We start from the raw sequence: 24,935 nt of genomic DNA, 5'->3' as shown, positions 1-24,935 counted from the left end.
GCAATTCACCGGTTATGAAGTTCTTGTTTTCTGTTCCTATGGAATTTATTTAACAGACATCACTAGAACTATCCATTACTTATAATCTTTTAAAGTTAAATGACTATGGATATGAAAATTGTTAAAAATTGAAATATAGAAAATGTCTCATTATCCTGTTGATGAATCTGACCTGTGAGTTCAAATCCACAAGTGAAAATGATTTGGCTAGTCTAAGCCACAGACTATTTGCCTACTAAATAGTTTGAAGAATTAATTTTTCACAGCCAGGAAAGGGGTGTATTGGGAAAAAAAAAAATGTATTCCAAAGTCAAGACTGTGGAATATACTAATTGTGAGGAGAAAAGTTGTTTTAAAATTAACTAATTGGAACCTTTGCCTAAAATTCCACACAAAATTAATTAAAATTGAATCAAATAAAGTGAGGCATTTTATCTGTATATTTCCATGTATTTGTGCATCTCATTGCTTATGTGGGCAGTATGAGTCAGTAGAAAATTGGGTTTGAAAAAGCCAAACATTTCATATTTCTGATGTGGTCAGAGATGAGATTTTTCAAAGAGAAAAGACTTTCTGCTTTGCTCTTCTAAGAGTTGATGGTAGAATTCAAGAGCAAAAAAAGTCAAATAATCTTTGGAAGATTGCTTTTAAAACCTAATTTTAGCAGAGTGTTGTGAGGACCATTCTATGAATAAAGTATATTTGGCTGAATTTCAAAGCAGAATTTCAAGACAAATTTAACCTGTAGTCTTCCAATAACTCTTTTCAAAATATGTTAGAGAAGTTAATTTAAAAAAAAGACTGAATTCTTATCTCTTCCATGGACCTGGTGAGAGGATATGTTCATTTTTTTAAAACAAATATATATGTGCAAGCAGTTTTGTAACTTTGGATAGTGTCAGACCACAGGAGGAAAAAAGGAAGCATAGGAGGCTCTAAGCACTGCACCTAAGAATAAAGAAACAGACAACTGTAGAAAAATAAAAATTACTCTAACAAGAAAGTGTTGAAAAATATAAGGCAAAGTACAGCTTAGAGTTCTTGCCAGGAAACTATTTATCAGGGGACTACTAAAGAGGGATAACTTCTGGGAGCTTGACAATGGGCCCTGATGATATGCCAAAACAGGTGCCTTAACATTAGGACAGAAGATGAAAACTCAGAAATTTGAACAATTATCATCAATGGAAGCTTAAGATCAAGACTCTGCTCCTAAGAGAGGGAGTTATCCTTCTTTCCCCTGGCAGAAGGATACAGGGAGAAGGATACAGCATGTATATTTAAATCAATGTGAAAACAGATCAGAGCAGCATTAAGCCTTGAACCACTGTCTTTGAAAGAGTTGTCAGTGATAAAAAAAGTATGCTCACCTCTTCAAATGCAATAAAATATCTTTTTTTTTTTTTTTCTTTATTACAATAGTGAGCTCCTGAATTTGTAACCTAGAGGGTGACTTCAGGTCTATGGCTCAAAAACTTTGGCTGTGCCTGGCTTGCCAGGTGATTACTTTCTGTGGCTTGGTCTGGCTTTCCATCTCAAATCAGCACACCACAGCTTCCTTCTGCTCTGTATATCCAAGTTTCCTACAAAAAACCGAATGCGTGTGTATGAGCGCTGTGAGGAGCAGGGTGCATGCCTGAATCCCACCATCATGTGAGCTGACAAATGGCCATGTGCTACCAGACCTGGGACGCACTCGTGCCTCCCCTCGTGTAGACTTATCTATTGTCTCGGGTCTGAGTCATGATATTTTCCTACTTTGCCAGTGTGCTAGGATATATCCACAAACACTTTTAAGTCTTACACACACCACAGAATTAGGTCTTAAAAATAGACAAAAGGCAGATTTATAAGCTGCTCATCAAGGAAAATGTCAAATATTTTTCAACTTCTTGAAATTGTCTTACTCATCCAATAAGAATTTTTAGTGGTACTGATTGAGAAAAGTCCGAGCCAGAAGTGATTTTTTCAGATTTGTTTGACCGTGGAATGGGTTTTAATACCTTTGAATAATTGGATATCCACTTCATATTCAGTATACTGAAATGAAGTAATTCAAATGATGAGATAAGTGGTCTAGGACAAATTCATCGTAGATCTTTCCTCACAGATCCCTCTATGCTCCTTCCACTCCCACATTGTCAAGGGAATCTGTCTATTTGCTTGGAAATAGTATATTACAGTTCTTTTAATGAGTAAGATTACAGATTTTGATTAATTCAGCAGCCCCTGTGCTTCCCTCTTTCTAACAAGGTAGGTGACTGTCTACTATAATCATCATCACAAATTTAGAGTAATGGTGACATATATCTTTGGTCTCTACCCAAATGCAGTATGTTTTGATATCAAGACTCCTTAATTAAAAGGATATTCAGTGACAAGCAAACTAACAGCACTTCACATTAAGCTGAATTATAATACTCAAACACTTTATTTTATTTCTGCCTGTTCCAGTAACTCTGTAATTGCATCCACATTCTGACACACTTCTGCTTATATCACAGATGCATTGTGACATCTAAGTCTGCAACAGAACCCTCATTCTGCTAAGCTGGAAACAAAAGGATAGTACATGAAGAAAATATTGGCTGTAAATGCCAAGAAAATACTGCTGAGTAAAGCATCACTGTGCGAGAACACATATGCATCTGGAAAACGCCACTCAAACAACCAGCCTGCAAGACAGGGTCTGAACACATGAGGATGCTGATGGTTCTTAACCAACTTCACACCTCCATATAAAAATTTACCACCTCCTCCCCATCCTGCAGTCCTTTACCCTAAGTCAAACCCCTTGCCTTCTGACTTGCCTGTTCTTTTCCTCCTGCATCACACCCGCTCAGCCTCTGTGTTTCCTCTGGCTGCCACAACGGGTGATTCCCCAAATATGGTTGCTAGTGCTGTCATTTCTGTCTTTCAGAGGGAATATGGTAGTACTGGTGTTTTGCCTTGGCAGGGGGGATTGCCTGCAGTACGCCAAGCTCCTGTGCAGCTTACCAGCTGTAAGACCATAGGGGACCAATTCTCTCAAATATTTCTATGAAAGACTCCTGGATATCAGGAAAGAAGTCCCCAGTCTTCCTCACAGCATTTGCAGCTGGCTGCCGTTTTCTGTCTTTTTTTATTTTATTTTTGACTCTCTTCTCCTTGCTTCTTTTAAACAACAGCAGTTGTTGGATGGTTCATGACGGCATTAGGAGCTCAAGAGGAAACTGGGAGAGAAAGACTGGAGGGGGTGTTGGGCAGAAGAAGAAACACTGATAGCAAGGCCATAGAAAATTACTGGTAAGCAGTGTCTGGCTTTGACCTCCTGATCAGGTATACAGAGAACTTTTTCTTAGAGAAATGAATGATAGCTACTTACCAAAACTCTGTCAGTTGTCTGTTATGTTGGATATAAAAGCCCTGCTGCAAAGAAAGACCACTTATTTTTACTTGTGACAGTCCAATGCAGAAATGGCAGCTAGCAAGAACACCTTTTTAGTTTTTACTGCTAGCTGGATCAGCCTCATAAATGCCTAAACTCATATATAAAAATGTTAATGTTTTCCAATTGCTACTCTGAATTTATATTTATTGCAATACAATGCATCCATTAGCTCATCTATCACCGATAAATTTGTTACTGCTTCAAATATACAGTACATAACGTTGCAGCAATTTCATTTTACAAGCTAATAATGTACTGTAATGTAGCTTTCAATATCATGTAGAAGTATTTGATTAGGGAGGTTCAGCAGTCAGTCAGATTGAACAGTGGATTATATAAGAATCAAGATTTTAACTTATTTACTGTACAAATGAACAGCTTTGGTGCACATTAAATGTGCTAATTTAACAGGTGTGTCATTTTATTTCCTCAAATATTCATTGAAGAGGAACAAATGGTATTTTTACTCAAACTGAAGCACAGTAGACCCAGAATGTTTTTTTGATGCTTGACATATTTATTCTTTAAAAGACAGTAATAATTGTATTTAAATTTTATATAAATTTATTGTATATGTATTTATATATTGTATGCTGTATTCTACTATCTGCAGAAACTACCCAAAAGCAGAAGAGGTGGCTAAAATATTTTCCCGAAATGCTATAAAAATAGAAGCCTTTTTTTTCCCCCCCCAAATAAAGAAAAGCTTCAAACATATACAACCTAGGAGATGAGTTTTTGGAAAATTTTGGAAAATTTTATGATTTTTCACTTCCTACATGGATTTGCCAAAACATACACCTGTGTTCTGTGTAGACGGGCAGTGTCCCTTGTGCCTCCGCAAGGTGAGACGTAAGGCAGGGATGTCACCACACAACACCTCTGTCTACAGGTGCTCCAGTTGGGAGTGTGACATCTCCAGTAGGTTCAAAGGTGTTCCAGCACATGAAGTGGGAGCAATACAGATTAATATTTAGCTTCCTATTCAACTGACCATTGCACTAGGGAAAAGAAAAATTCAGGATTGTGTTTTAAGAAAGGTGTCTACCAGGATTTCAAAAGTGTGAAAGTTCTGGAGAATTTGTTTCTGAAAGTGTATCTTTTTGGAAGGGCATAAGTGTGTTAAGATGAATCTGTAAATCCTCACAGTCTTCTTCATAGAATCATAGAATTGTAGAATGGTTTGGATTGGAAGGGGCTGTAAAGATCATCTAGTCATCATGCCACATGGGCAGAGACACCTTTCACTTGACCAGGTTGCTCAGAGTCCCATCCAACCTCTACTTGAACACTTCCAGGGATGGGACATCGCCATCTTCTCTGGGCAACCTGATCCATGGGCTCGCTACCCTCACAATAAGGAATTTTTCCTAACATCTAGTCTAAATCTACTCTCTTTCAGTTTGAAACCACTCCCCCTTGTCCTGTCAGTACACGCCTTTGTAAAAGGTCGCTCTCCATCTTGTTGTCTCCCTTCAAGCACTGGAAGGCTGCAATTAGGTCATTCTGAGGCCTTCTCATCTCCAGGCTGAACAATCTGAAATTATTTCAGTGGGTTAGAGCATGGTGCTAATAACACTAAGGTTGCAGGTTTGATCCCCATATGGACCATATGCATCATCTACATCAGCCAATTCCGTATGCATCATATGGATCAGAGATTACTGTAGGCTCCTGGTTGTTACCACCTGAGTCATTGTATAGAGAAGTAATGCAGATGACTGCAAGAACCAGAGACTGACTTGTTGTGGATGAGAAGGCAATACCTGTTTTTGTTCCTAACTCACACCAATATTAAGCTTATCAGAAAAAGCTCTTCTGCATGCACGGAAAACACATTCATAAGGATATATTTGCAGAACTGTATATAGACAGTGTTTTTTTAAAACAAAAGCTCTCTTCATAATGCATATTTAGCAATATATATATAATGCAATATAATGTAATGTTGAGTTTTACTACTTAGGGAACTGTGTGCAATTAAAAACTCAGAACTTATTAGGCTAAATCAACAATAGGTAAAAAGTCCATGCCCAGTATTATGTTTGTACATCCATGAAAGAAATGAAGAAGTGTTTTAGCTTCCTAATCCACTCCTGATCCTTGCAGTACATTCCAGCTCTGAAATGGGACACAACAGGAAATAGTTTACAGATTTTTTTACATGAAAGGTGACTATAACTGTCATTTCTATTTAGCTTATAGTTTCCTGAGTTTTGCCAGTCTTTTAGGCCATTCAGATAGGATAACTTTTAATTTAGCTGTTGTCATTCATAAACTACCCACATGAGCTTTGCAGCAGGGAAAAATTATGTGAATGAGTTCTGGAAACACTGACTTCCTAAGCACTGTTTTGAGAAGTAATATTACGTTATATTTGCAGTCATCTTTGGTATAAGGGATCAGCGGAGAGCTAAGGGAAAGAGTTTGACACATACAGTAGAGTTACTGGAAAAGGAAACTGCCTTATACAGTGTTAATGGAGGGAAGTATTTTTCCTCTGTGATAAATGGAAGTGACATGCAAGGGTGGCCCTTAAAAACCCTCCATTTACTCCCCTAGAGCAAAATCTTTTAATGGGCTAGGTCGAATCACTAAAGATGATCGAGATTCTTAATTGGCTTCAATAAGCTTTGGATCAAGGCCACTGGAGTCATATAGATCAAAATATTTTCAGTTATATAGCTGGATGGCAAGATATGCCTGTGGTGATAATATTTGTATGAGTAGTGTGTGTTTTTACTCTGCTGTTTCACTGTGGGAAAAAACATGTTTGCTGTTTATTTCTTTGTCCAATAGACATCTACAGCTTTATAATGTCATGCAGAGGACACTAATGCAATATATTATGCATGCTATCTATGTTCTGTTATGTCATTGGCTTTCACCTCACCTCATTTGTCTATTGAGTCTGGAAGATGGTTGAGGGGTGATGAGAAGGGAAATACCCTAAATGTGTCAGAATTACTTAGACATGTTGGTGTGTTTTGAAAAAAATGAGTACTCGTTGTGCATAGCTTTTCTAAAGTAAACTTCTGAACTGGTTCATGTAAGATTATTTGAATGTGCACAGTTGCACTGATCAGCCTCTGCTTTATTATTTTTCCATGTGTAATATCAGTACATGGTAGTAACTGAGATTTATTAAAGAGACTCCCTAATAGTCTCACGGAAAAAACCTCTGTGTCAACTGTGAACTAATTTTTCCAATTCTGATTTTTGTTAGCATATTTATTTCATATTCTATATTTCCCCTTTCTGATTTACTAATTTACTTTCATCATGAGATAAAACTAATACAGTAGAATACACTACACAACCCCTTGTAACTAAAGAGCACACAATCCTATCCACTCTGGTATTCAGCATCCACATGCTAAACATGTAAAACATATAAAACATGCCCATAGTCTCAAATTAAGACAAGACTTTAAATGAAAATACACAGTCTTTTATGTATCTTATTTAAGGAATCTGCTGAGTGGTATTCCAGTGAGTTTCTTTATCCTGTTTTACTTCTTTCTGTGTAAAAATTATAGGAAAAGAATGTACTTAAAATATTTTAACAGCTTTAATGAAGATGTTAAAAAGAAAGTGAGCTGCTGAGTATTAGCCTGAACTATTAATATTCTGTACAATTAAACCTGAGATGGGGAAACAACATTTTCTGAAATCCTTGCTTGCTTAAAGGTCTTGGATCTTTGCTATGCAATGTTTTTATCATATTTTCAGAACACAAACGCATGTAACATAACTTCCATCTGACCATCATACCTCACTGCAGAGAACTTCTGTACTTGTGTGTAAAGAAAAATACATTTTTATACAGCATTTTTAGAAATGTTTCCATTTAAAATGTATGCTTATTTATTCATGAGACCCCTAAAACTGCTTATAAAATTTCTAAAACTGTTCAGGTTTGCTAATCAAAGAAAAATAGTGTCACTACTGAAATAAACACCTTTTGAACATCCTGTTATAATTCCAGGAAATAAAATTAATAGGAAATTCAGAGCTGTCTTGGTTAATTTGAGATGTGAAGATGTCACTAGACATTGGGTTTTCAAATTGCTTGTTTGCACCAACTCTTTACAGACTTGGGCAGCAGTTGCTCATGTGCTGTAGACACTGTCTCTCGCTTCCAAACTCTTACTTATATAAATAAAACATAATTCCCTTCCCTTTGCGGGTAAAACACAAAACAAAAATAAACTTTCCAAAGGAACCATATATTGTGGTCTGAAATAAGAGGGAGATAAAATAATTTAATTAAGACTTGAAATAAAATCTGAAAAATATCCTCTAAGAACTAGTCCAAAGGATAAACCACAGAAAAACAAAGAATATAATGCAGACCTTTTTTTTTTTCTTTATGTGTATTTTTGTTTTCCCTTTATGAAAAAAGAAATTAAGAACTTTGGATGTACTCTAGCCCATTCTTCCTTATTTTTTCCTAAGATTCCATCATATCCCCTGCTTCCTGTGAAATGAATAGGATTCTACAGATAGTCCTAACCCAAATCAACACCCTATTGCTCCATTAGAGAGGAACTGAGAAAGAGATAGAAACAAACCAATGCACAGTTAAAGGAGATACACATAAAAGCAAAACAGAATGGGTAGTGCATCTGATTGAAGAAATTCTTTCTTTCTCCAGTTGTCTCTGTTGCACATACACATACACACACACACACACTCTTCTACACACTTGATTTATTTGTGAAACAGTATTTTCCAAACATAGAATTTTGCAAAGTGTAAAGGCAATTAAACAGAACAGCTTGAAGCTGCCAATCACTCCAACTACCAACAAAAGCATCTACTATCAAAGCAAATTATGTAATGTAAAAAAGCCCTCCACATTCTACCAAAGCAAATAATGTAAACATGCAAGTAAAAAATAAGCTCGTTTATCATCTGTCATAGGAAATCATACATTTTTTACCCCTCCCCCCTCAGGATAGGTGTTTTTGTATCCCATTATGTTAGTTTGGGCATGCATGTGACATAGAAGGTAAAGAGCAATATGAGAAGTTAGGTTTTAAGCATCTTTTTCTGCTGGCAAGCATACTAGTGCTCTTGCAGGTTTGGGTGCTTTTTAAAATTTTTTTTGGCTTCTGGTGTAAAAGTAAATTGACAATCGCAACTTATCATCACTTAAAAATGCATGTGCATACTGGAGCTTACTGAAACATGATTGGCTTCTACATAAATCAATCTGATAGAGATCAGCCCCATGAAAAAAAAAAAAAGATAAATCATTAGTCTGTGCTTTTGGAATGTAATTCATTTTAGATAGTGATTATTAATGATTTCATTCCACTGGTACATGTACATGTCTAGACCATGTTTTTGTATAAAATGTTAAAACACTGCAATGTGTTCACTTCAAGAAAGACCATGAAGAAATAATGATTAAAACTTTGTTATTGCAACATTCCAGGTGTAAAATTTTCATGCAGAAAACTTGGCTTCCCTTAAAGTGAAATTCTTGTCTTCTACAGCAATTATAATTTAGTTCTCTACCTTGCATGCAGCATTTGCTTGTTTATTGCTATAAGTTTTTCTCCACTAGATAAAAGGTTCTGTGAACCCTTTCAATTGGCCTCATTATAGTTACACCAGATATTTATGGGGCGCAGTATGTGAAACTAAGCCATTCACTCAAACATACTGAAATTATTCCCGTTAATTTATGGATTAACCCTTGTTACCAAGGGGAGTTTCTTTGCTTTTGCAATAATTTGGTTTCATATTAATTGCTAGCTAAAGACAATTTTTTCTTTTATGTCACGAATCATGATAGTGGTAAAAAAATAGATTTTGAAACCCTCTTATATAGATACCTAATGGTTCCTCACAGCACTGTGATAAAGGAAGTGAGCACCATAACACAAAGGCAACAACAGTGATTTATCAAAAACTCACAGCAAATCACTAGTAGAAGGGTGTTTATAAAACATTATCCTCATCTCCTCCTTCTTTTCAGCATGTTTTAAATACTCAATCACATACAATTTCTGTGCAAGCCGAAATTCAGCCCCTCAGCAACGAAAAATGATATATTTTAATATTTGCTCTGCAACATTTACTTGGTTTCAGCTTCCTTTATCTGTCCCTCACCTCTTTTTCAAACTGAACAAAGCATACATTCCTTCCAGAAAGCAATCTCTTCTAAAATAAGCCAGTTTTGACATTGCCTAAGCCAGAAAATAAAGCACCCTGAAAAACATCTTAAAATATGAAAAACATTTTATTATGTGCATAGCTAATTGGAAATTAGACAAACAGAATCTTACCAAACTTTCCAGAAGAATTTACCTTAAGGCTGAGAACCAGCATGGAAAATTCATGGCAGTTCTTCAAATGTTTACCCTTACTGATCTCACCTCCCTGTAGAAAGCACAGAGGGGCAAATGAAAGATAGATGAGCACTGTGCTCTCATGGTGGAGGACATCTCAGTCTCCTGAGAAACATTCTTGGTGAAGTAACTGAGTAGTATCGGGTTGGGTAAAACTCCTAAGTTCACCGTAAAAATATTTCTGAAACTATTTTCTCCAGAGGCCAAGGATTTTGAAGTCTGCATTTTATCTATACTCAGAGATTTTGGGAAGATTTTCCAAGTTTGTATGCCTCTCTCTCTCTGTCTGTCCATCCATCTCTTTTTCTAGCATGCTGCTCTGAGAAGAAATTTTTTGCATCCTGGTGACCTGACTGCTGCTGGCAGGTTTCTTTACTGTGTCTCTGTAACTCTCACACAGAAGGTCTATAAAAAAACTCTCAAACAGCAGCATTTTTCACTCACAGAAATCCTCCAGTTTTGCTGCAGATGTTTTTCTGTCATTCTTTGTATCCCCACTTTCTGCTTATACTGCAGAGCTTCATTCCCATTGGTTTTCAATGAATAGAGAGCTGGAGGAAAGAGGAAAGGAAGGGAAAGGAAAAAAGGAAATTGCAGAGGGAAAATCTGTAATTTTCTGAAATTCCCAAAAGGAACTAACAGCAGTGTCATTTGTAACATGGCCTTGGGGATACTTGTGTTTAAGCAATCACCTTCTTGAAAATCTTCTGAGTTGTTTAAATTGACTTGTTTTAAATGGGTGTAAATTTAACACACTTACTAAGAATCCGTGTATTAGTCCAAGGATACATTGTTTTTGTATCATTGGTTCTGTCATATTCTGACTTTCTGAAGATTACAGGATTGTTTGATATTTTGACAAAAAGCCGACACAACAATCATTTATTTCCAATAAACCCCCCCAAATGAATAAATACAGCTCTGTTGTAGTTATATAAAAATAAGGTTATTCTAGGAACTAATTGATCATACAATATGTTTGATTTCGTTGTATTTTACACTACTGCAAAAGATTATGCTAACTACTAGTAGGTTGCTAGTGTCTTTATAGTGAAATACTGACCAATATTCTTGGAAAATGCATTTGTGTAGACACATTTTGCAGGGAGAGGGAAAATCAAGCTTAATTGTTCTGAGTTCTGCAATAAGAATTAAAAGTTACTCTATACTGAGCACTAGGTTTATGGAAGTCTTTGAATGCTACAAACTTTTTTCCAAGCAATGTTTTATAGAATTGCTTTTAAAAACCCCAGAGGGTAAATAATATTCTCAGAATAAACAGAAAAATGCTGATCTTGTCAGATTTAGCTGCTAAAAGCCAAGCTGTTTTAAGACTTGGAGGATCAAGGGTCATGGTTATAAACAACACAGATAAAAAGAAAGAAAGGAAGGAAAAAAAGAAAGCAAACTAAAAGTGAAAAAGAACTACACAGTGAATATAAGTAATAAATACATTGACCTTGACAAGAAGGGAATGAGATATTTATGCAAAAGGCAGGGAGGGATAAAGAGGTGGCAAAGAGGGGAAGAAGAGAAAGTGCACAAACTGTACTTGGGAAAAAAATATTTCTTAGAGCTTGTTTAAATCCGGAAATGAGTCACTTTGTCTTCATGTGTTTTTGCTTTCGAAAGGGGAGAAAGGTCAAAGCTTCTTTGTTTTAAATAAACTGGTCACTACTTCTGAAGTGTAACATGATAGGCTTCAAGAATCGTAATGAAACTGGTATTTCCCTGACAGCCCAGGCTGCAGCACCATGACCATAGTTGTATGGTCATGTATTGTAAGCCCAGGGAGTTTTATAAACAAAGGCACGACAGAGCATGACTTTGCTCATGACCTTCATGCCCTAGTGCTCCTGTGTCAGCCATATGGACAGCGTGATGGCTAAATTTGCCACCAGTTATATACTTTCACAAATTTCAGCTGCACACATGGCCCTCCACCACTATGCTCAGAAACATGAACCGGAGCTATTACACCAGGCCCTGTATGACACCTCTTTCCAAAATGATTCTGGCGGGGTAAAGTTTCACAGAAAAAAAAGTGCTAGAGACACTCAAAGTGACACCAGAAATTAAAAATATTGCAAAAAAAAAGACAGTAGGAATGCTACAGCAAAAAAAACCCCAAAACCAAAAAAAAAAAAAAAAAAAAACAACAACAAAAAGCCCCCAGCTCAAATAGAGGAATGCAGGTTTTTAACCAGTCTTTTGGTATAAGCGGGTTTGCTGAGGTCCAGGGTTTACCAGAATCCCCACTACTGGGAGTATTACGCTTCCCAGACTCTACATCTAAGGTACTCAGCTACACTCAGTTCTAACTGCAGGCCAAGAACCACTTATGGAGGGAAGGGGGTAACAGCAAAGAAATTAGATAACTGAATTTCAGGGGCAATACCTTCAGCACTGTCTTGCAGTGAAGGGCCTGATATTAAAGGAGTGTCTTCATGCTATCCAAACAGAAAAGCAAATAGAAGTGTCCTGCACCAGCTTAGAAGTCGAAAGAGCAGCCCACAAGCAGGGCAGGAGAGGAAAGACTCCACTGAAAATAAATAGTAAAAAACCCAATCTCCTCTTTCCCTACTGTTCAAATTCTGCTTCTTACTATTTAAACTCTCATTTCACTGTTATTCTGCCCAGATGCAAGACTTTTTATCTTTGTCTCGATTCTCATTCCACCACCACTCTTTCCTTCCTGAGTTTCTTTCCTAACATGCTTCTGGCAACACCTCTCTTCCAGGCTGAGAATTCCTTTTCATTTTGTTTGCTGATTCATGCTGCCACTTTATGCTTAAATATGAGATATCAAGCTATATCTGTTATATATCACTTTTTTGGACCACTTTCCAAGCTTTACCTCTTAGATAAAGTCTATATATCTATATATCTATCTAAAGGTTCTTCCCTACATTGCTCCTGTAATTATTTTAGTATTAGACTGTGTGTTTTTAGGAGAATCATTTCCTCTTCTGGTGTGCATAATGTATCTGCTGTAAAAGGCTATCAGTTCCCAGACCACTAGAAACAACAATGGAAGAGCACACTTATACAATAATGTGAGGATATGTATCACTGGCCACAAAATTGAAAGGCAATTACGGTAATGAAAATTGAGAACTTTCAAAATGACCAGCTTCATTATTCTTCATGCATTATTCCCCCAAACTGGGACAATTACTCAGTTTACAGTGAAACTAAATAGAAGGTTACTGATTCATTGGACTTTAGCTGTTTCGGAGCTAGAGTCATGCTTGCTGTTGGAAGTAGCACTTGAAATGGCATATTATGCAGAAGCACCCCAAGAGTCTGGATTTCCTACTTTGACCTTGCTTCAACATTGAGCTGTCTATTGTGCCCACTCCTTTCTCTCTAGCCTAGGATCAATCTGCCACTTATTCAAAACTGGCTGATAATCAGAAGTAACCACTTCCTTTCCAGTTTATTTGTTTGACTTTCCTCTCTACTTTTCTACCTATTTGTGTCTGCCCTACAATTATCTCCACTTGTGCCTGAGAGAAACTACCTTGCCTTTGGCTACCATGATACTGAGACATTTGAATATCTAAAGATGCATTGATCACACAAGTTTTGTAAAAGTGAAATAAAGTCATTTAACGGAGCAGAATGATAGTTCTCCAAGTGAACTCTACAAACACAAAATATGCCTATAGCTTTGCAGAAACCAAGAGGACAAGAAAAAAGAAAGCCACGATAATTTCAACCTGTTTCTTGAGTATGGGGCAGGCAAATCAAAGCTGCAGCAGTTCACTGCTATGTTCAGGTTTCTAAGAAACTGAAGAGATTCTTGATCAGAAACCACCCATCAGTGAATACTAGGCTGTATTGGTGGTACAAGGAAAGGTATTGGTCTTTATTGTGCTCAGTGAAGCAGGTTGAAACATTGCTTTCTAATATCTTCAAACACTTTATGATTGTCTTCAAATAAATTGATGTCGACAAAGCATCACTAAGTCATGTTATTCTGCTTATCTACCTGTTGGGGAAAAAAATGAACAAAATGAGAAAATACTCAGGCTTATGACAAGCTTTTCTAGATGAATTAACCTGCAGTCCTTTTCTTTTTTATTTTTGTACCCCTGCAGAGGAAGAGAGATGCAATGTAAAATACTAGTTTGCTTTTCCTCTTAATTCTAAAAACAACGCATTTATTACAGGTTCAGAAAAGCTTCAGATATGTCATTGATCCATGCCAAACTCCAAATGTCTTTCTTACTGAAAAGTCATCAGATTAAGACTTAAATTGAAGAAGGATGTTTCCGTGAGTTAAAGAATTGGACTGGGCCTCAGAGACTCACATTTCAAGTCCTGGAACTGCTATAGACTTATTTTGTGATTTTGGTTGTGATCCAGCAATGCACTTAAACTGGTGTTTAATTTAAAACCCTGGAGTGGTCCCATAAAAGTTAAGCGGAGAGTTAAGTCTTTGTTGAATGGGAGACTTAGTCTGTCTGAGCTCATTTCTCTAGCTATAAGATAGGGTTAATACTTACATTCTGCCATAGTTTATTTTTACAGAAAACCTTCTGGTGCAAAAAACTGTATCTTCTGATCTGTGCAATACCGAGACTGACTGATGTCAGCTGGAGCCTGTAAAAATCACTCTGCTGCAAAGCAATGATAGTCAATGAATTAGCCTCTTATCCTCTGGAAGTAAGTTGCTGCTATGAAAATACTATTTGCATTGAGGTTTCATGGAGAGGGGGCAAGGGGGCATTTACCAGCTTCTCTTCACTTGCATCCTTATGGTTTCAGTGTCCCTCTCTGCCTGGCTGCTCTCCCACAATCTCTTACTGCTGGGCTGGAGAGGAGTCAAGCTGCTCCTTCAGCAGTCAGCAGTAATTGCTGCAGTGCAAGGCAGCTGGCAGAATAATGTACCTACATTAAAGCTTGTAGCTTGTGAAGGAAATTGAATGAATCTGCAGTCTTTTGTCTTATTTGTTAATATTTTACAATTATTTTGATAAATCTCTTTTCCCCTATAGGCTGTGTTGCAAGGGGGTTCCCAAAGCCTCATTTATTATTTGACAGGTCTACACACTCTTCCAAGAATGGATTGTGAAGTTGCTATACTATTCCAAATACGGTTAGAAATTTTGTTCACAGACTGAGAAAAAGTGCTCGTGAGTAAGAAGGGTGATTAATTTCACAGCAGAACTGAGAGTATGTAAGCAATAAAAATCATCAGTGTTTTATTTTAAATTAAGGCTTAATTGAATCCTTACAGATTCTTTGAATATGTTCTGGCTACATATATGACACAGTTGCAAGTTTCATTGCATGAGGGACATTATAAGTGAGAGTGTTTATCTTTTCTCTTTAAGGTTCTTTACTTATGCAAAACAACAGAGATCCACTTTGTGCCTGAGTGTGAGACAGCCCACCTGAAATTTCTTAGACAGGCACAAGGTCTCTAAGACCATAACCTCTCCCTTGTCCTCCTCATTCATCAAAGAGCCTATGATCTAGCTTCTGCATTTGAATGTCAAGCAGGAGATTGCCAATTGTCTTGGAAAAGTAAAATAAACACTTTTTCTACATACAGTAATGCCATTGTTTATTGACTACTTACTCAGCTTAGATGTAATTGCGGCCATTAGGGAAACATAAGCAGCTCAGTGCTTGTCGATACCTGACCTTTAAAATATTCAGTACAATCAGTGTTACACGATGTTTAACAAGCTGGCCTTTTCATGTGGATGCGGCTGTTGTTTCCATGCAAGCAGGAATGAAGATGCTGTTCCTCCTCACAAACTTTTTTTTACATTACTTTTTTCTTCATCCATGGTGTTGAAGTAACTCAGAACAAAATAAATCTCAGCACTAAAAATTTAGTTTGGATTCACAGTCTTTGGAAAAAAGTGAAAGGCAGTTTCATCAGAAAGGGAGGGGGGAAAAAAGCTCCAAAGCAGCAAAGTAAAAAAGGGCCAGGATGTTAAATAGTTTAACTGAGAGTATCTTCATGCATTATGACATTTGGCAAATGTAAATCAAGCCACCTTCAGGATGTCACAAGCAAAATTTTCAACAGTGGTTCTGATGACTGAGGAGCTCTTGAAGAATCTCTCATCAGCAGACCATAAAGACTAAAGCACAAGCTATCACTAACTTGCAGATGTTATCAGGATGTGACTTCAGCACAGCTATGGATCCCGATGGAGAGACAAAACTGCAGATGTTTAACGCATTATCGTGGAAACTAATTGCAAACTATTCTATTTTAATTATTTAAATTTTGCACAAAAGAGATATTCTATATCTTCAGCCTCTATTGCTGGTGTGCAAGTTAAAAGTTCCTGTAAATAAAAGCAAACAGCTTTTTCACTGAGCTAATTAAAGCTGTTAATATTTCAGAGCAGACTGATAAATAAGTGTTTCCATTTCAAATTACTCTTTGAAACAAACAAACAAACAAAAAAAGCCCAAATATCCTGTGTTCAGAGAATGAAATAAGCAACGTTACTCTGTTTTAACAGAAGGCAAAAAGAAACCAGAATATGTTCAGACAATGACAACTCACTTTACTATGCAGATCAGAAAGAAAAACAAAATAGAAAAATAAAGTGAAAAAATGAGTTTAGAAAATAAAAGCCCAGTAATTTTAAGTCAATATTTGTTGAAAGCACAAAACACAATAAGATGTGTACAAACTTTATTCCTTGTGACTGATTCTATTTACTGAGTATGATTTCTCTGAATGGCTCTTTCCACAGTTTTCACTAGCCTCATAAAGTTCTGGGAATGTGGAAGTAAGGAAAATTGTTGTGGAAGAGTTGTAAGCAAGCATCAGGCAAAACAGTGAGATCAAAAGTTCTCCACAGCAAATAGGATTTCCCATATTCTTTTGCCAACTTTTCACTTCCACAGGCTGTACTTGCCACATTTTAAAAGGCTGGAAGTCAAAGGTTTCTGTGACATTCCTGGATGTGAGGACTATTTTTTTAATATATATGAAATATATCACTATTTTTAAAATAAATTAAATAAATAAAAAATTTAAAGAAAACAAAAGAATAAAATAAAATTAAATATCCTGATGTTACTCCCTGACCAAGCAGTATATTGCCTTCAATATTCAGTAGTTTTTTTCTTCTCGGAGTGTAAAGAGTTGTGGTTGAAATAGGTCAGTTGACTAGTGCCCTCTTCTGCTTTACACTGGTCTCTGCTGCCCTCTCCTAACCTCTGCTCTCCCTCCAGCAGTTTCTGTTCCACTCACTGATCCAGCAGGACCTTGGCCCCCGCAGGTCCCTCATGTCAAACAAGCAGGCATCTACTACATTACACGGCCTGAAGGTGACTGCACAGGGAGAGAAGAGGGGGATTGTGAGAGAGATAGAAAGAGAGAGAGAGAGAGAAGGGGGTGGAGGGGAGAGAGGGAGAGAGAGAGAGAGAATCCTTGGAAAGGCAGGATGGCATCCCTGAACAAAAATACATCAATCACACCAGTCCAGCTATCTCAATTAACCCTTAGTTAAGCTGGGACCTCCTGGAGAAACTGAAAAGAGTTTGAGGGAATAAGAGATGCTATCTGCCAGTAGGATTACCACTCTACATGTGGATCAAAGACAATTCCACATTTTACCCTAGTGATTAGCTGTAATTAAATAAAGTAAGTCTGTTTAAACTTCATTAGCAGCAAGACATTTGCTACAGCAGAGTGGGCACAAATCATCCATTCTTAATTAAAAGATAATCCACAGGATGACCATAATCTTCTTCTAAAAATACAGTTTCCCCCTGAAAGATTTCTTCATCAAATAAGGATAAATAACAGTTTCTCTCTGTTTAAGTTATGAAGGAACGGGTGCTCCTTCCCGTTTGCTTGAATGAGTGCTGAATGTGGCTGATAACATCACTTTGGCATGCTATTATCTAAAATGGTAGAATACCTCACTTCAGCAAAGTCTGACATAAATCTTTGAAAACAAAGACATTGCATATGTATGAGCTGAAATAGATATGACAGTGTTGGCACATTAATATTCCTGTCACTGAGAGGTTTCAAACTTTTAAGGAGATGATATCAATGAATTCAGACTGTAGCTGGTGGAACAGGACAATGTACTGTAGGACAATTATTAATTACTTACAGCCAAACATATTGAAAAAACATATAATAATGCTCAAAATATATAATGGTGCAGACCAGAACTCACAACCCCTCTGAGTCTGCATCTCCATTGTGGGAGGATCAGTCCTAATCATCAGCAAAAGGACAATCGCAGTGGTGTGCATGGCCAACATATGTTTTCAATTATCTCATAACAGCCCTCATTAACAGCCTAACTGGATAGCTCTCTACCCAGTTGCATGTTGTCTGAAAATTATCGTAATGTAGCATATAGGATATTGAGTTGGGATTTTTTATTGTTTGATACGAAAAACCACACCCTGAGGTGAGAAGTGCTAGAGCATGTAGAAGTAGATGTTAGGAAAAAAGGCAGCATATCAGCTGCTCCTCAGCAACAGCAAACCTGAAAATTTCTGATTTTATCCTGGGGAGCAGGAAAGAAAAGGTGCAAAACAGTTTTATTTATGGTCCTTTGGACTAGTATATACACTGCTTACTTAACTCTGTCCCTTGTGATGGGAGTACCTGGACAAACTGCAGGAATTAGAGATCACAGACCTGAAGATCAGATCAGTGAGATCTGTGGGGCAGAAACTGCTCAATGAGGTATCTCATTGTCTTTTGATGCATAAAAGTAAATGAGGAACATGAAAACCACTTAATCAGCAAAAGAAAATTCATGCTAGAATCAAACTCAGGATCAAAACTCATGCTTGATTCTAAACATAATTTTACAAGAAGCTTTTTTAATTTTTCATTTTAATTTTTTTCATGAAGACTTGTGGACAGTGACTACACAGCCTGAACTAGTCCAATGACATGCTGACCTTCAGGGTTAGGATAGAAGGGCTGCTTAAAAGTTTTTCCATGTACAGCTTTTGCTTTTTTACTCTCCAACTTCCCTCCCTTCCTCTCTCCCTCCCTCCTTTCTTCCTTCCTTCCTTCCTTCCTTCCTTCCTTCCTTCCTTCCTTCCTTCCTTCCTTCCCTTCCTTCATTTTTCTTCCCTCTGCACTGTTTTGCACCTATGACAATCTGGTTTGAGCCCTGACACCTGCCGTTCAATAACATCTCAGCTGTAATGGACCAAGACCTAAGAAAATTTCTCCTTTGCAAACAGGCATGAAACTAGCCCCATATAAAGGCATCTCAAACACACGATGACAAGTCAGCGCTTTTCGGCTATTACAAGAGAGCACTAGTCATCTCCAAATATTTTTAGATTTTACTAATAAAATCTTGCAGAGGTGCTTAGGTCAGTACTTTCAAAACAATGAAAAATACATCTGTGCTTTGGTTTTGATTTAACTCTTTTATTACGCTAGTGCTATCTGTCATTTCCAGCATATGTCAGCATTGCTTCTCAATAGCAAAAATGTCACAAATACACCATGCAAAAAAGAAAGAATCCTCTACTCTGCTATGATAAGAAACATCACTTTGAAAAGAAAAGAAAAAATTACATGTTGATAGATAATCTGGCAACTGCAGGTATTATACTTGCCATGGTCTTACACCAGTACAGTGGAAGTTGACAGCAGCAGTATTGTTCTCAACTCCCACTCATCTCTCCAGTTAGTTCCCAGTTCCTTTGCAGCTCTAGAATCTGATTTTGACATAGGTTTAAATGAATATTTGAAATTGTGGAGGGACTTCTGTGTGTCAATGGACCAGGTTACACCACCTTCCTTTACCTGAAGCAGCATTTTATGACCCCAAGCAACAAGGCACTTAAGCAAAAAATAACTTCAAGCGCATGTGTAACCCAATCAAAGTCAGTGGAACTACTGTTTGGGCTTAGCATCATGTACACCTTGCATGTATGCCTTGATGAACCAGAGCTTTACATATTAATCCATGCAAGGAGAGGTGACGCTTTATGACTTTGAGCATTAAAGTGTCTTGGGAGTAAGATATTTTTCCTAACTACTTTAGTGCTGCTTTCTCAAGGAATTACAACAGCAGCAAGTTCTAGCAAAACTTTAAGAGTTATTCATAAAACCCAAAAGATTTTGAAACAAGGCAGCTGAAACCTACTACAGTTTACTACAAGAAAAAGAAAAAGCAGAAAAAAACTTTCCCAAAAACCTGTTTTCTTTTTGACCAAAAATCAAGTCATTGTTTATCAAAGAACTGATTCTACATTAAATAGTCAAAACATCTCTGGAATGGTAGCATTGATATTCAGCTAGCAAAGAAAATTAAGTCACTGGATTCTTGAAAATGTAGTCTTTCATGTCAGTTCATTGCAAAAAATAATGAACTACAGTCATTTCTTCATCTTCCCAGTACATTTTTAGGATAGTTTACATGACTCTGGAATGACTGAAATACTTTACTGCCTACTGTAAAATGTCCTCATGAAGATCAAAAAAAAAAAAAAAAAGACATTTAGACATCTACTTTCGCAGTTTCATTGAATGGATTTCATACTACTATTCACAACTAAGAAAAATGCGGATTCTGTTTAAAGAAATAGCAGCAACATGTTAGAAAACACTTATTAATGCAAAAGTTACATGCTCAATATCTATTTAATGATGTAAAAAGAGAAATACAATCCACAGATATGGTTTTTAGTGCAGTATGAAGATTCTGCAAATCCTCTAAATAAACCAAAGTAACAAATTTGGCTTGTAAAGTGAACTACAGATAATGATGCATCTATTTTTCTCATAGACACAACTTCTGAAGATTTGCACCTCTAGACATGAAATTCATGTATGCTGTTTAAACAGCTGGTATGAGTAGTACAGACCTTAGGTGCCTATATATGCTTTGTATTTCATTCTAACAAGTAAATCATACTTTTCCCACTTTTGATTTGTGATAGTGGAATTATTACATTTTCTTATTTTTTAAGAAATAGAGATTGTGAGACATCAAAAGTTACAGAGAATACAATGTCTGGACTTTGCCTCTGCTGGTGTTTATACCTTTCTGTGTTTGCCAAACCTAAAATTGTTTCTATATTTAAGTACATTTTAAGATATGATAATTAAAAGCAATATAAAATTAGTGGAGTAGCAACTGCTTATTTCTGTTTTAATTTTCATAAGCCTATGTGACTATGTTGTTTATTTTAGTTGATCATTATGGCCTAGATCTTACTGTGTAAATAAATCTGCTGGGCCTCTGCAAAATATCATTGAAGTCAATTGGGTTTAACATATGTGAAGAACCCAATCTGTGCCAATCACATTGTAAAACCAGGCAAGATACTGGAACAATTTTCTCAATCTGATATTCTTATACAGCTAGAAACCATATAAATATTAATAGTTTTTATACATTCTATAGATTATATTTTTATCTTGTAAATAAAAGAATAATCCTAAATGCTTGGAAAAGTTTGTATGTATACAGCAGGAGTAAAAAAAATATTTAAATACAGATGCATATATTTAATTCCATATGACAGTGTACATACCATTCACTTAAAAGATGGACTTTGCAATCCTTGTGCATCCCTTCCAACTCAGAATATTCTGTGATTCTGTGATTCTGTAAGAAATTAAATGTAATGATGATAACATCTGAACAATACATATTCTTAAAATATATCCTTTCATTTTATTGATGGATTCATAAGAAATGTGGATTTTTATTAGTATTAGGGAAAGAAACATTGAATGTGTTCCCCTGAATAGGGTAACATATGTCTGCACTTCAAGACAGTTTTTTAAAAAAACTTCTATATGACTAAAAATACTCTTGAAAGATGACTTGCCTGAATCAACCATTTCTGACAATCTTAAATTCTGATTTGCAATGCAATTTTTTTTAAGTTGTTATATTGCAATGTCTTCTTGCTTCTAGGAGACAGTTCAGAGTGTCTCAGCAATCATCAAAGCGGTAATGATTCTTTATTGTAAAAATACTGCATATATAAAAATATAATATGTAATGTAGAGTCATAAGTAACTAGCAGGGCAAAAGGAGTTTTTCATTTTAGCATATGGTTGGTGTTTATCGCTTTCCAACCTGCAGACAAATAGTTTCCAGTGCAACTATGACGATTAACAAATCTTCTGCTAACTTTAGTTGATCCAAGTTCCCATACGGCATCAATAGCAACAGAGATTCAGGCATCTATGTTTCTTTATTCTTGCAATTCTACTGAGTTACAGTTTCAAGATCCTTAACAGCAGTTTTTCTGTTCTTGTAATCTGGGGAGTGAAAATCAGTGCCTTTCTTAGAGACAGGAATTTACAAACATTCAGGTGAACTGCTGTAGTACTTTGCTATGGTTGAAAGGGTCTAAAAACATGCACAGCACAGACTCACAGATGATGGCAACACCTTTTATCACACAAAGCAGTAGCCATTTTGTAGGAAATCTACAGAAAATTAAATGGCCTAGGGAAATCTGTTTCCCTGCCTACAAATTTGGACTTTACAAAGATAAGACAATCCTTGTGGGTCCTTTTCAACTCAGAATATTCTGTGAAGACAAGGCAATAAAATTCACAACTCTATTGGAAAGCAAGCAAACATGGATTCAACACTTACTAGACATTATAACCTGACTCTGTTTCTCCTGTCCTAGAGAGGACTTCCTTCTCAGTCTCTACGTTGTCATCTGTACATCACAGATATTAACCCTCTTTTCATTCAAAAGTAGTCTAATCCATGTATATCTATCTGATCTCTGAGAAATTACTATCAGGTAGTATTCAGCTTTGAGAACTGCAGGTCCTACAGCTCTAAATAATCTGGAGAGACATGAAACTTGTTTCATTTTTTCAGCTTTACTGATTAGTCTACTACATAATACTCTTGCTACCTACAAGCCTTGTCTTCTAGGAAAAGTGGTCATTGGGAGCTTGCCAGGATTGAGTATAAATGTTCACCCTTAAAAGCCAGCCCATGCTCCTGTTGGCTACAGATCCTTCTTCCTGTTTAAAATCAGGAGTAACATCAGGCATTACAGATCTCTAGAAACTGAGTATGGTTTAGGTGTCAGGGTATGGAAACAACTACACTGCCTATTAAGTCATTTAATAATTCAGATATGATACAGTTCAGGGTGACCACACAGCCTCTCCCAAAGTGGTCGACCTTTTCAGAGAAGACATTGGCTGTCTTTGCCCAGTGTCTGTCACGGGATGTGGCAAGATGGGAAGATGGATGGAGCAGTCCAGCAGACAGGATAGGTGCCAGCACCCTTGTGCGCACCAGTAGGTTCCCCATGCAAGACTGGACACTACTGCTAGCAAGGGTCTTGTAGATGTGTGGCATGATCACCTCCAAGCTTTGGTGCATGAATTATTCTTCTTGCAATATGGACACAATATGCTGACATCCCATCCAAATGTTTTCTATTACTCCTGGTGCTGTCAAGAGCGAGTCCTAGTGTACTAAGCTTGATGAGCTATGCTCAGCAGCATCCCTATAACCACTGCTTGGTAGCACACATTTATGGTTACAGTTCAGTCAGTGGGGTGTCCCACTGTCACGTGGGATCAGCCACCAAACACTTCGACTGTAGGAATATTGAAGGCAAGGGTAACTCAGGATTTTGTTAATAGATCCTTTGGGGTGGGTGAGAATGAAATGACACTGAACGACTGGTTTTATATATATATACATATATGTAAAAATGTAGGTCTTATTTTAGAACAATTTGGTTGCAATGGAAAGGAGGTATTTAACCATTTTAGATATTATTATCTATAGAAATTCAACAATATAAAGGCATAAAAATAATACTTAAGTTAACGTATAAGAGGAAAAAAAAGAAAGACAAAGAAATGATAAGAATAGAAAGATATCACCACCTGTGGATCCTGTGCTGAGACTTCATTGTTGCAATTTTGAAGTCCACTGGTCAAGTCACAATCTTGATTCACTGGGGGTGAGGAAAGCCTTGGAAATAGAAAACCCAGGACAGGTGGAAAAGCCCAGGTATCTCTCACGGGGGCGGGGGGGGAATCTTGTACTGTGTGGTGTAACTATGTAGAACACACACAGTCCTCTGATGGAAGGCCTCAGAAATGAGTCTGGGGACACTTCAGGGGTTCTTTGATGATTTATGACAACTTCTAAGACATAGCAGCTGCCTCTCATCTCAGTGTCAGTGTAGTTGAACCAATTATGCCCCACCAGAAAGGATGAATACCTTCAGACCTATGTGTGAATTTCTTGGTATTTCCCCAGAAAAAGTTTTCAGACCTGAGCCAGTTATGCCCCATCAGAAGGGATGATAATGTGAATATCCCAATGCCTTCCCTGAGGAGGGGTTTACACCCGAGCCAGTTGCATAAAGGAGGAGGATGTTGGCATGATAAAAACCATTACTCTACCTCTACAGATTCTGCTTCTTATTGGCCTCTTCTCTTATCTGGCTCAAAACTCCTGCTTGTAGCCTCCCATGGGGAGTGTACACACACTCTGTACCTGGGCTGTTATCTTGCACACCATCAGCAAAGCACTTGCTGCTTTTGCAAATGGCCCATTGTTTGAGTCATTAGCCATGAACATTTCAGTCTCTCACAAGGAGCCATCACCATGAAAGAAGGACATTGAGACCAAGCAGAGTGACAGAGCGTGGAGAAGACTGTTTCTCCCTCTTGTCAGCCTGTTACATGCCATATGAAGGGTAAAAACATGCAGTCAAGACCTAAATATGCTCTCTCTGCTGCTGGAAAGGAACCTGAAAAAGAAGAAGGAAGGGAACTGGTTTGAACTCCAGAAGTCACAAAAGGCAGTAGGACCTAATCATAGAATCATAGAATCAGCTGGGTTGGAAGGGAACTCTGAGATCATCAAGTCCAACCCTTGATCCAACACTGCTGTGGTTACTAGACCATGGCACTAAGTGCCACATCCAGTCTTGTCTTAAAAATCTCCAGGGACGGGGAATCCGTCACTTCCCTGGGCAGCCCATTCCAATGTCTGATTACCCTTTAAAGAATTTCTTCCTAATATCTAACCTAAACCTCCCCTGGCACAGCTTAAGACTATGCCGTCTTGTCTTACTGATAGTTGTGTGGGAGAAGAGACCAACCCCCACCTGGCTACAACCTCCTTTCAGGGAGCTGTAGAGAGTGATGA

At 37.2% G+C, this 24,935-nt stretch overlaps 1 long non-coding RNA gene across 1 annotated transcript; it reads left to right on the top strand.

Annotated features, from left to right (window-relative positions):
- Positions 1 to 2,564: 2,564 nt before the first annotated feature.
- On the top strand, positions 2,565 to 4,123 carry LOC135407833 (uncharacterized). Its single transcript, XR_010427037.1, has 3 exons — positions 2,565 to 2,687; positions 3,168 to 3,285; positions 4,044 to 4,123. It is a non-coding gene; the product is annotated as an uncharacterized LOC135407833 (long non-coding RNA).
- The last annotated feature ends 20,812 nt before the right edge of the window (positions 4,124 to 24,935 follow it).

This window comes from Pseudopipra pipra, chromosome Z, assembly GCF_036250125.1.
Source record: "Pseudopipra pipra isolate bDixPip1 chromosome Z, bDixPip1.hap1, whole genome shotgun sequence".
Taxonomy (NCBI): domain Eukaryota; kingdom Metazoa; phylum Chordata; class Aves; order Passeriformes; family Pipridae; genus Pseudopipra; species Pseudopipra pipra.
Note: the sequence above shows the minus strand (reverse complement) of the source record. Positions and strands in the feature narration are given on the sequence as shown.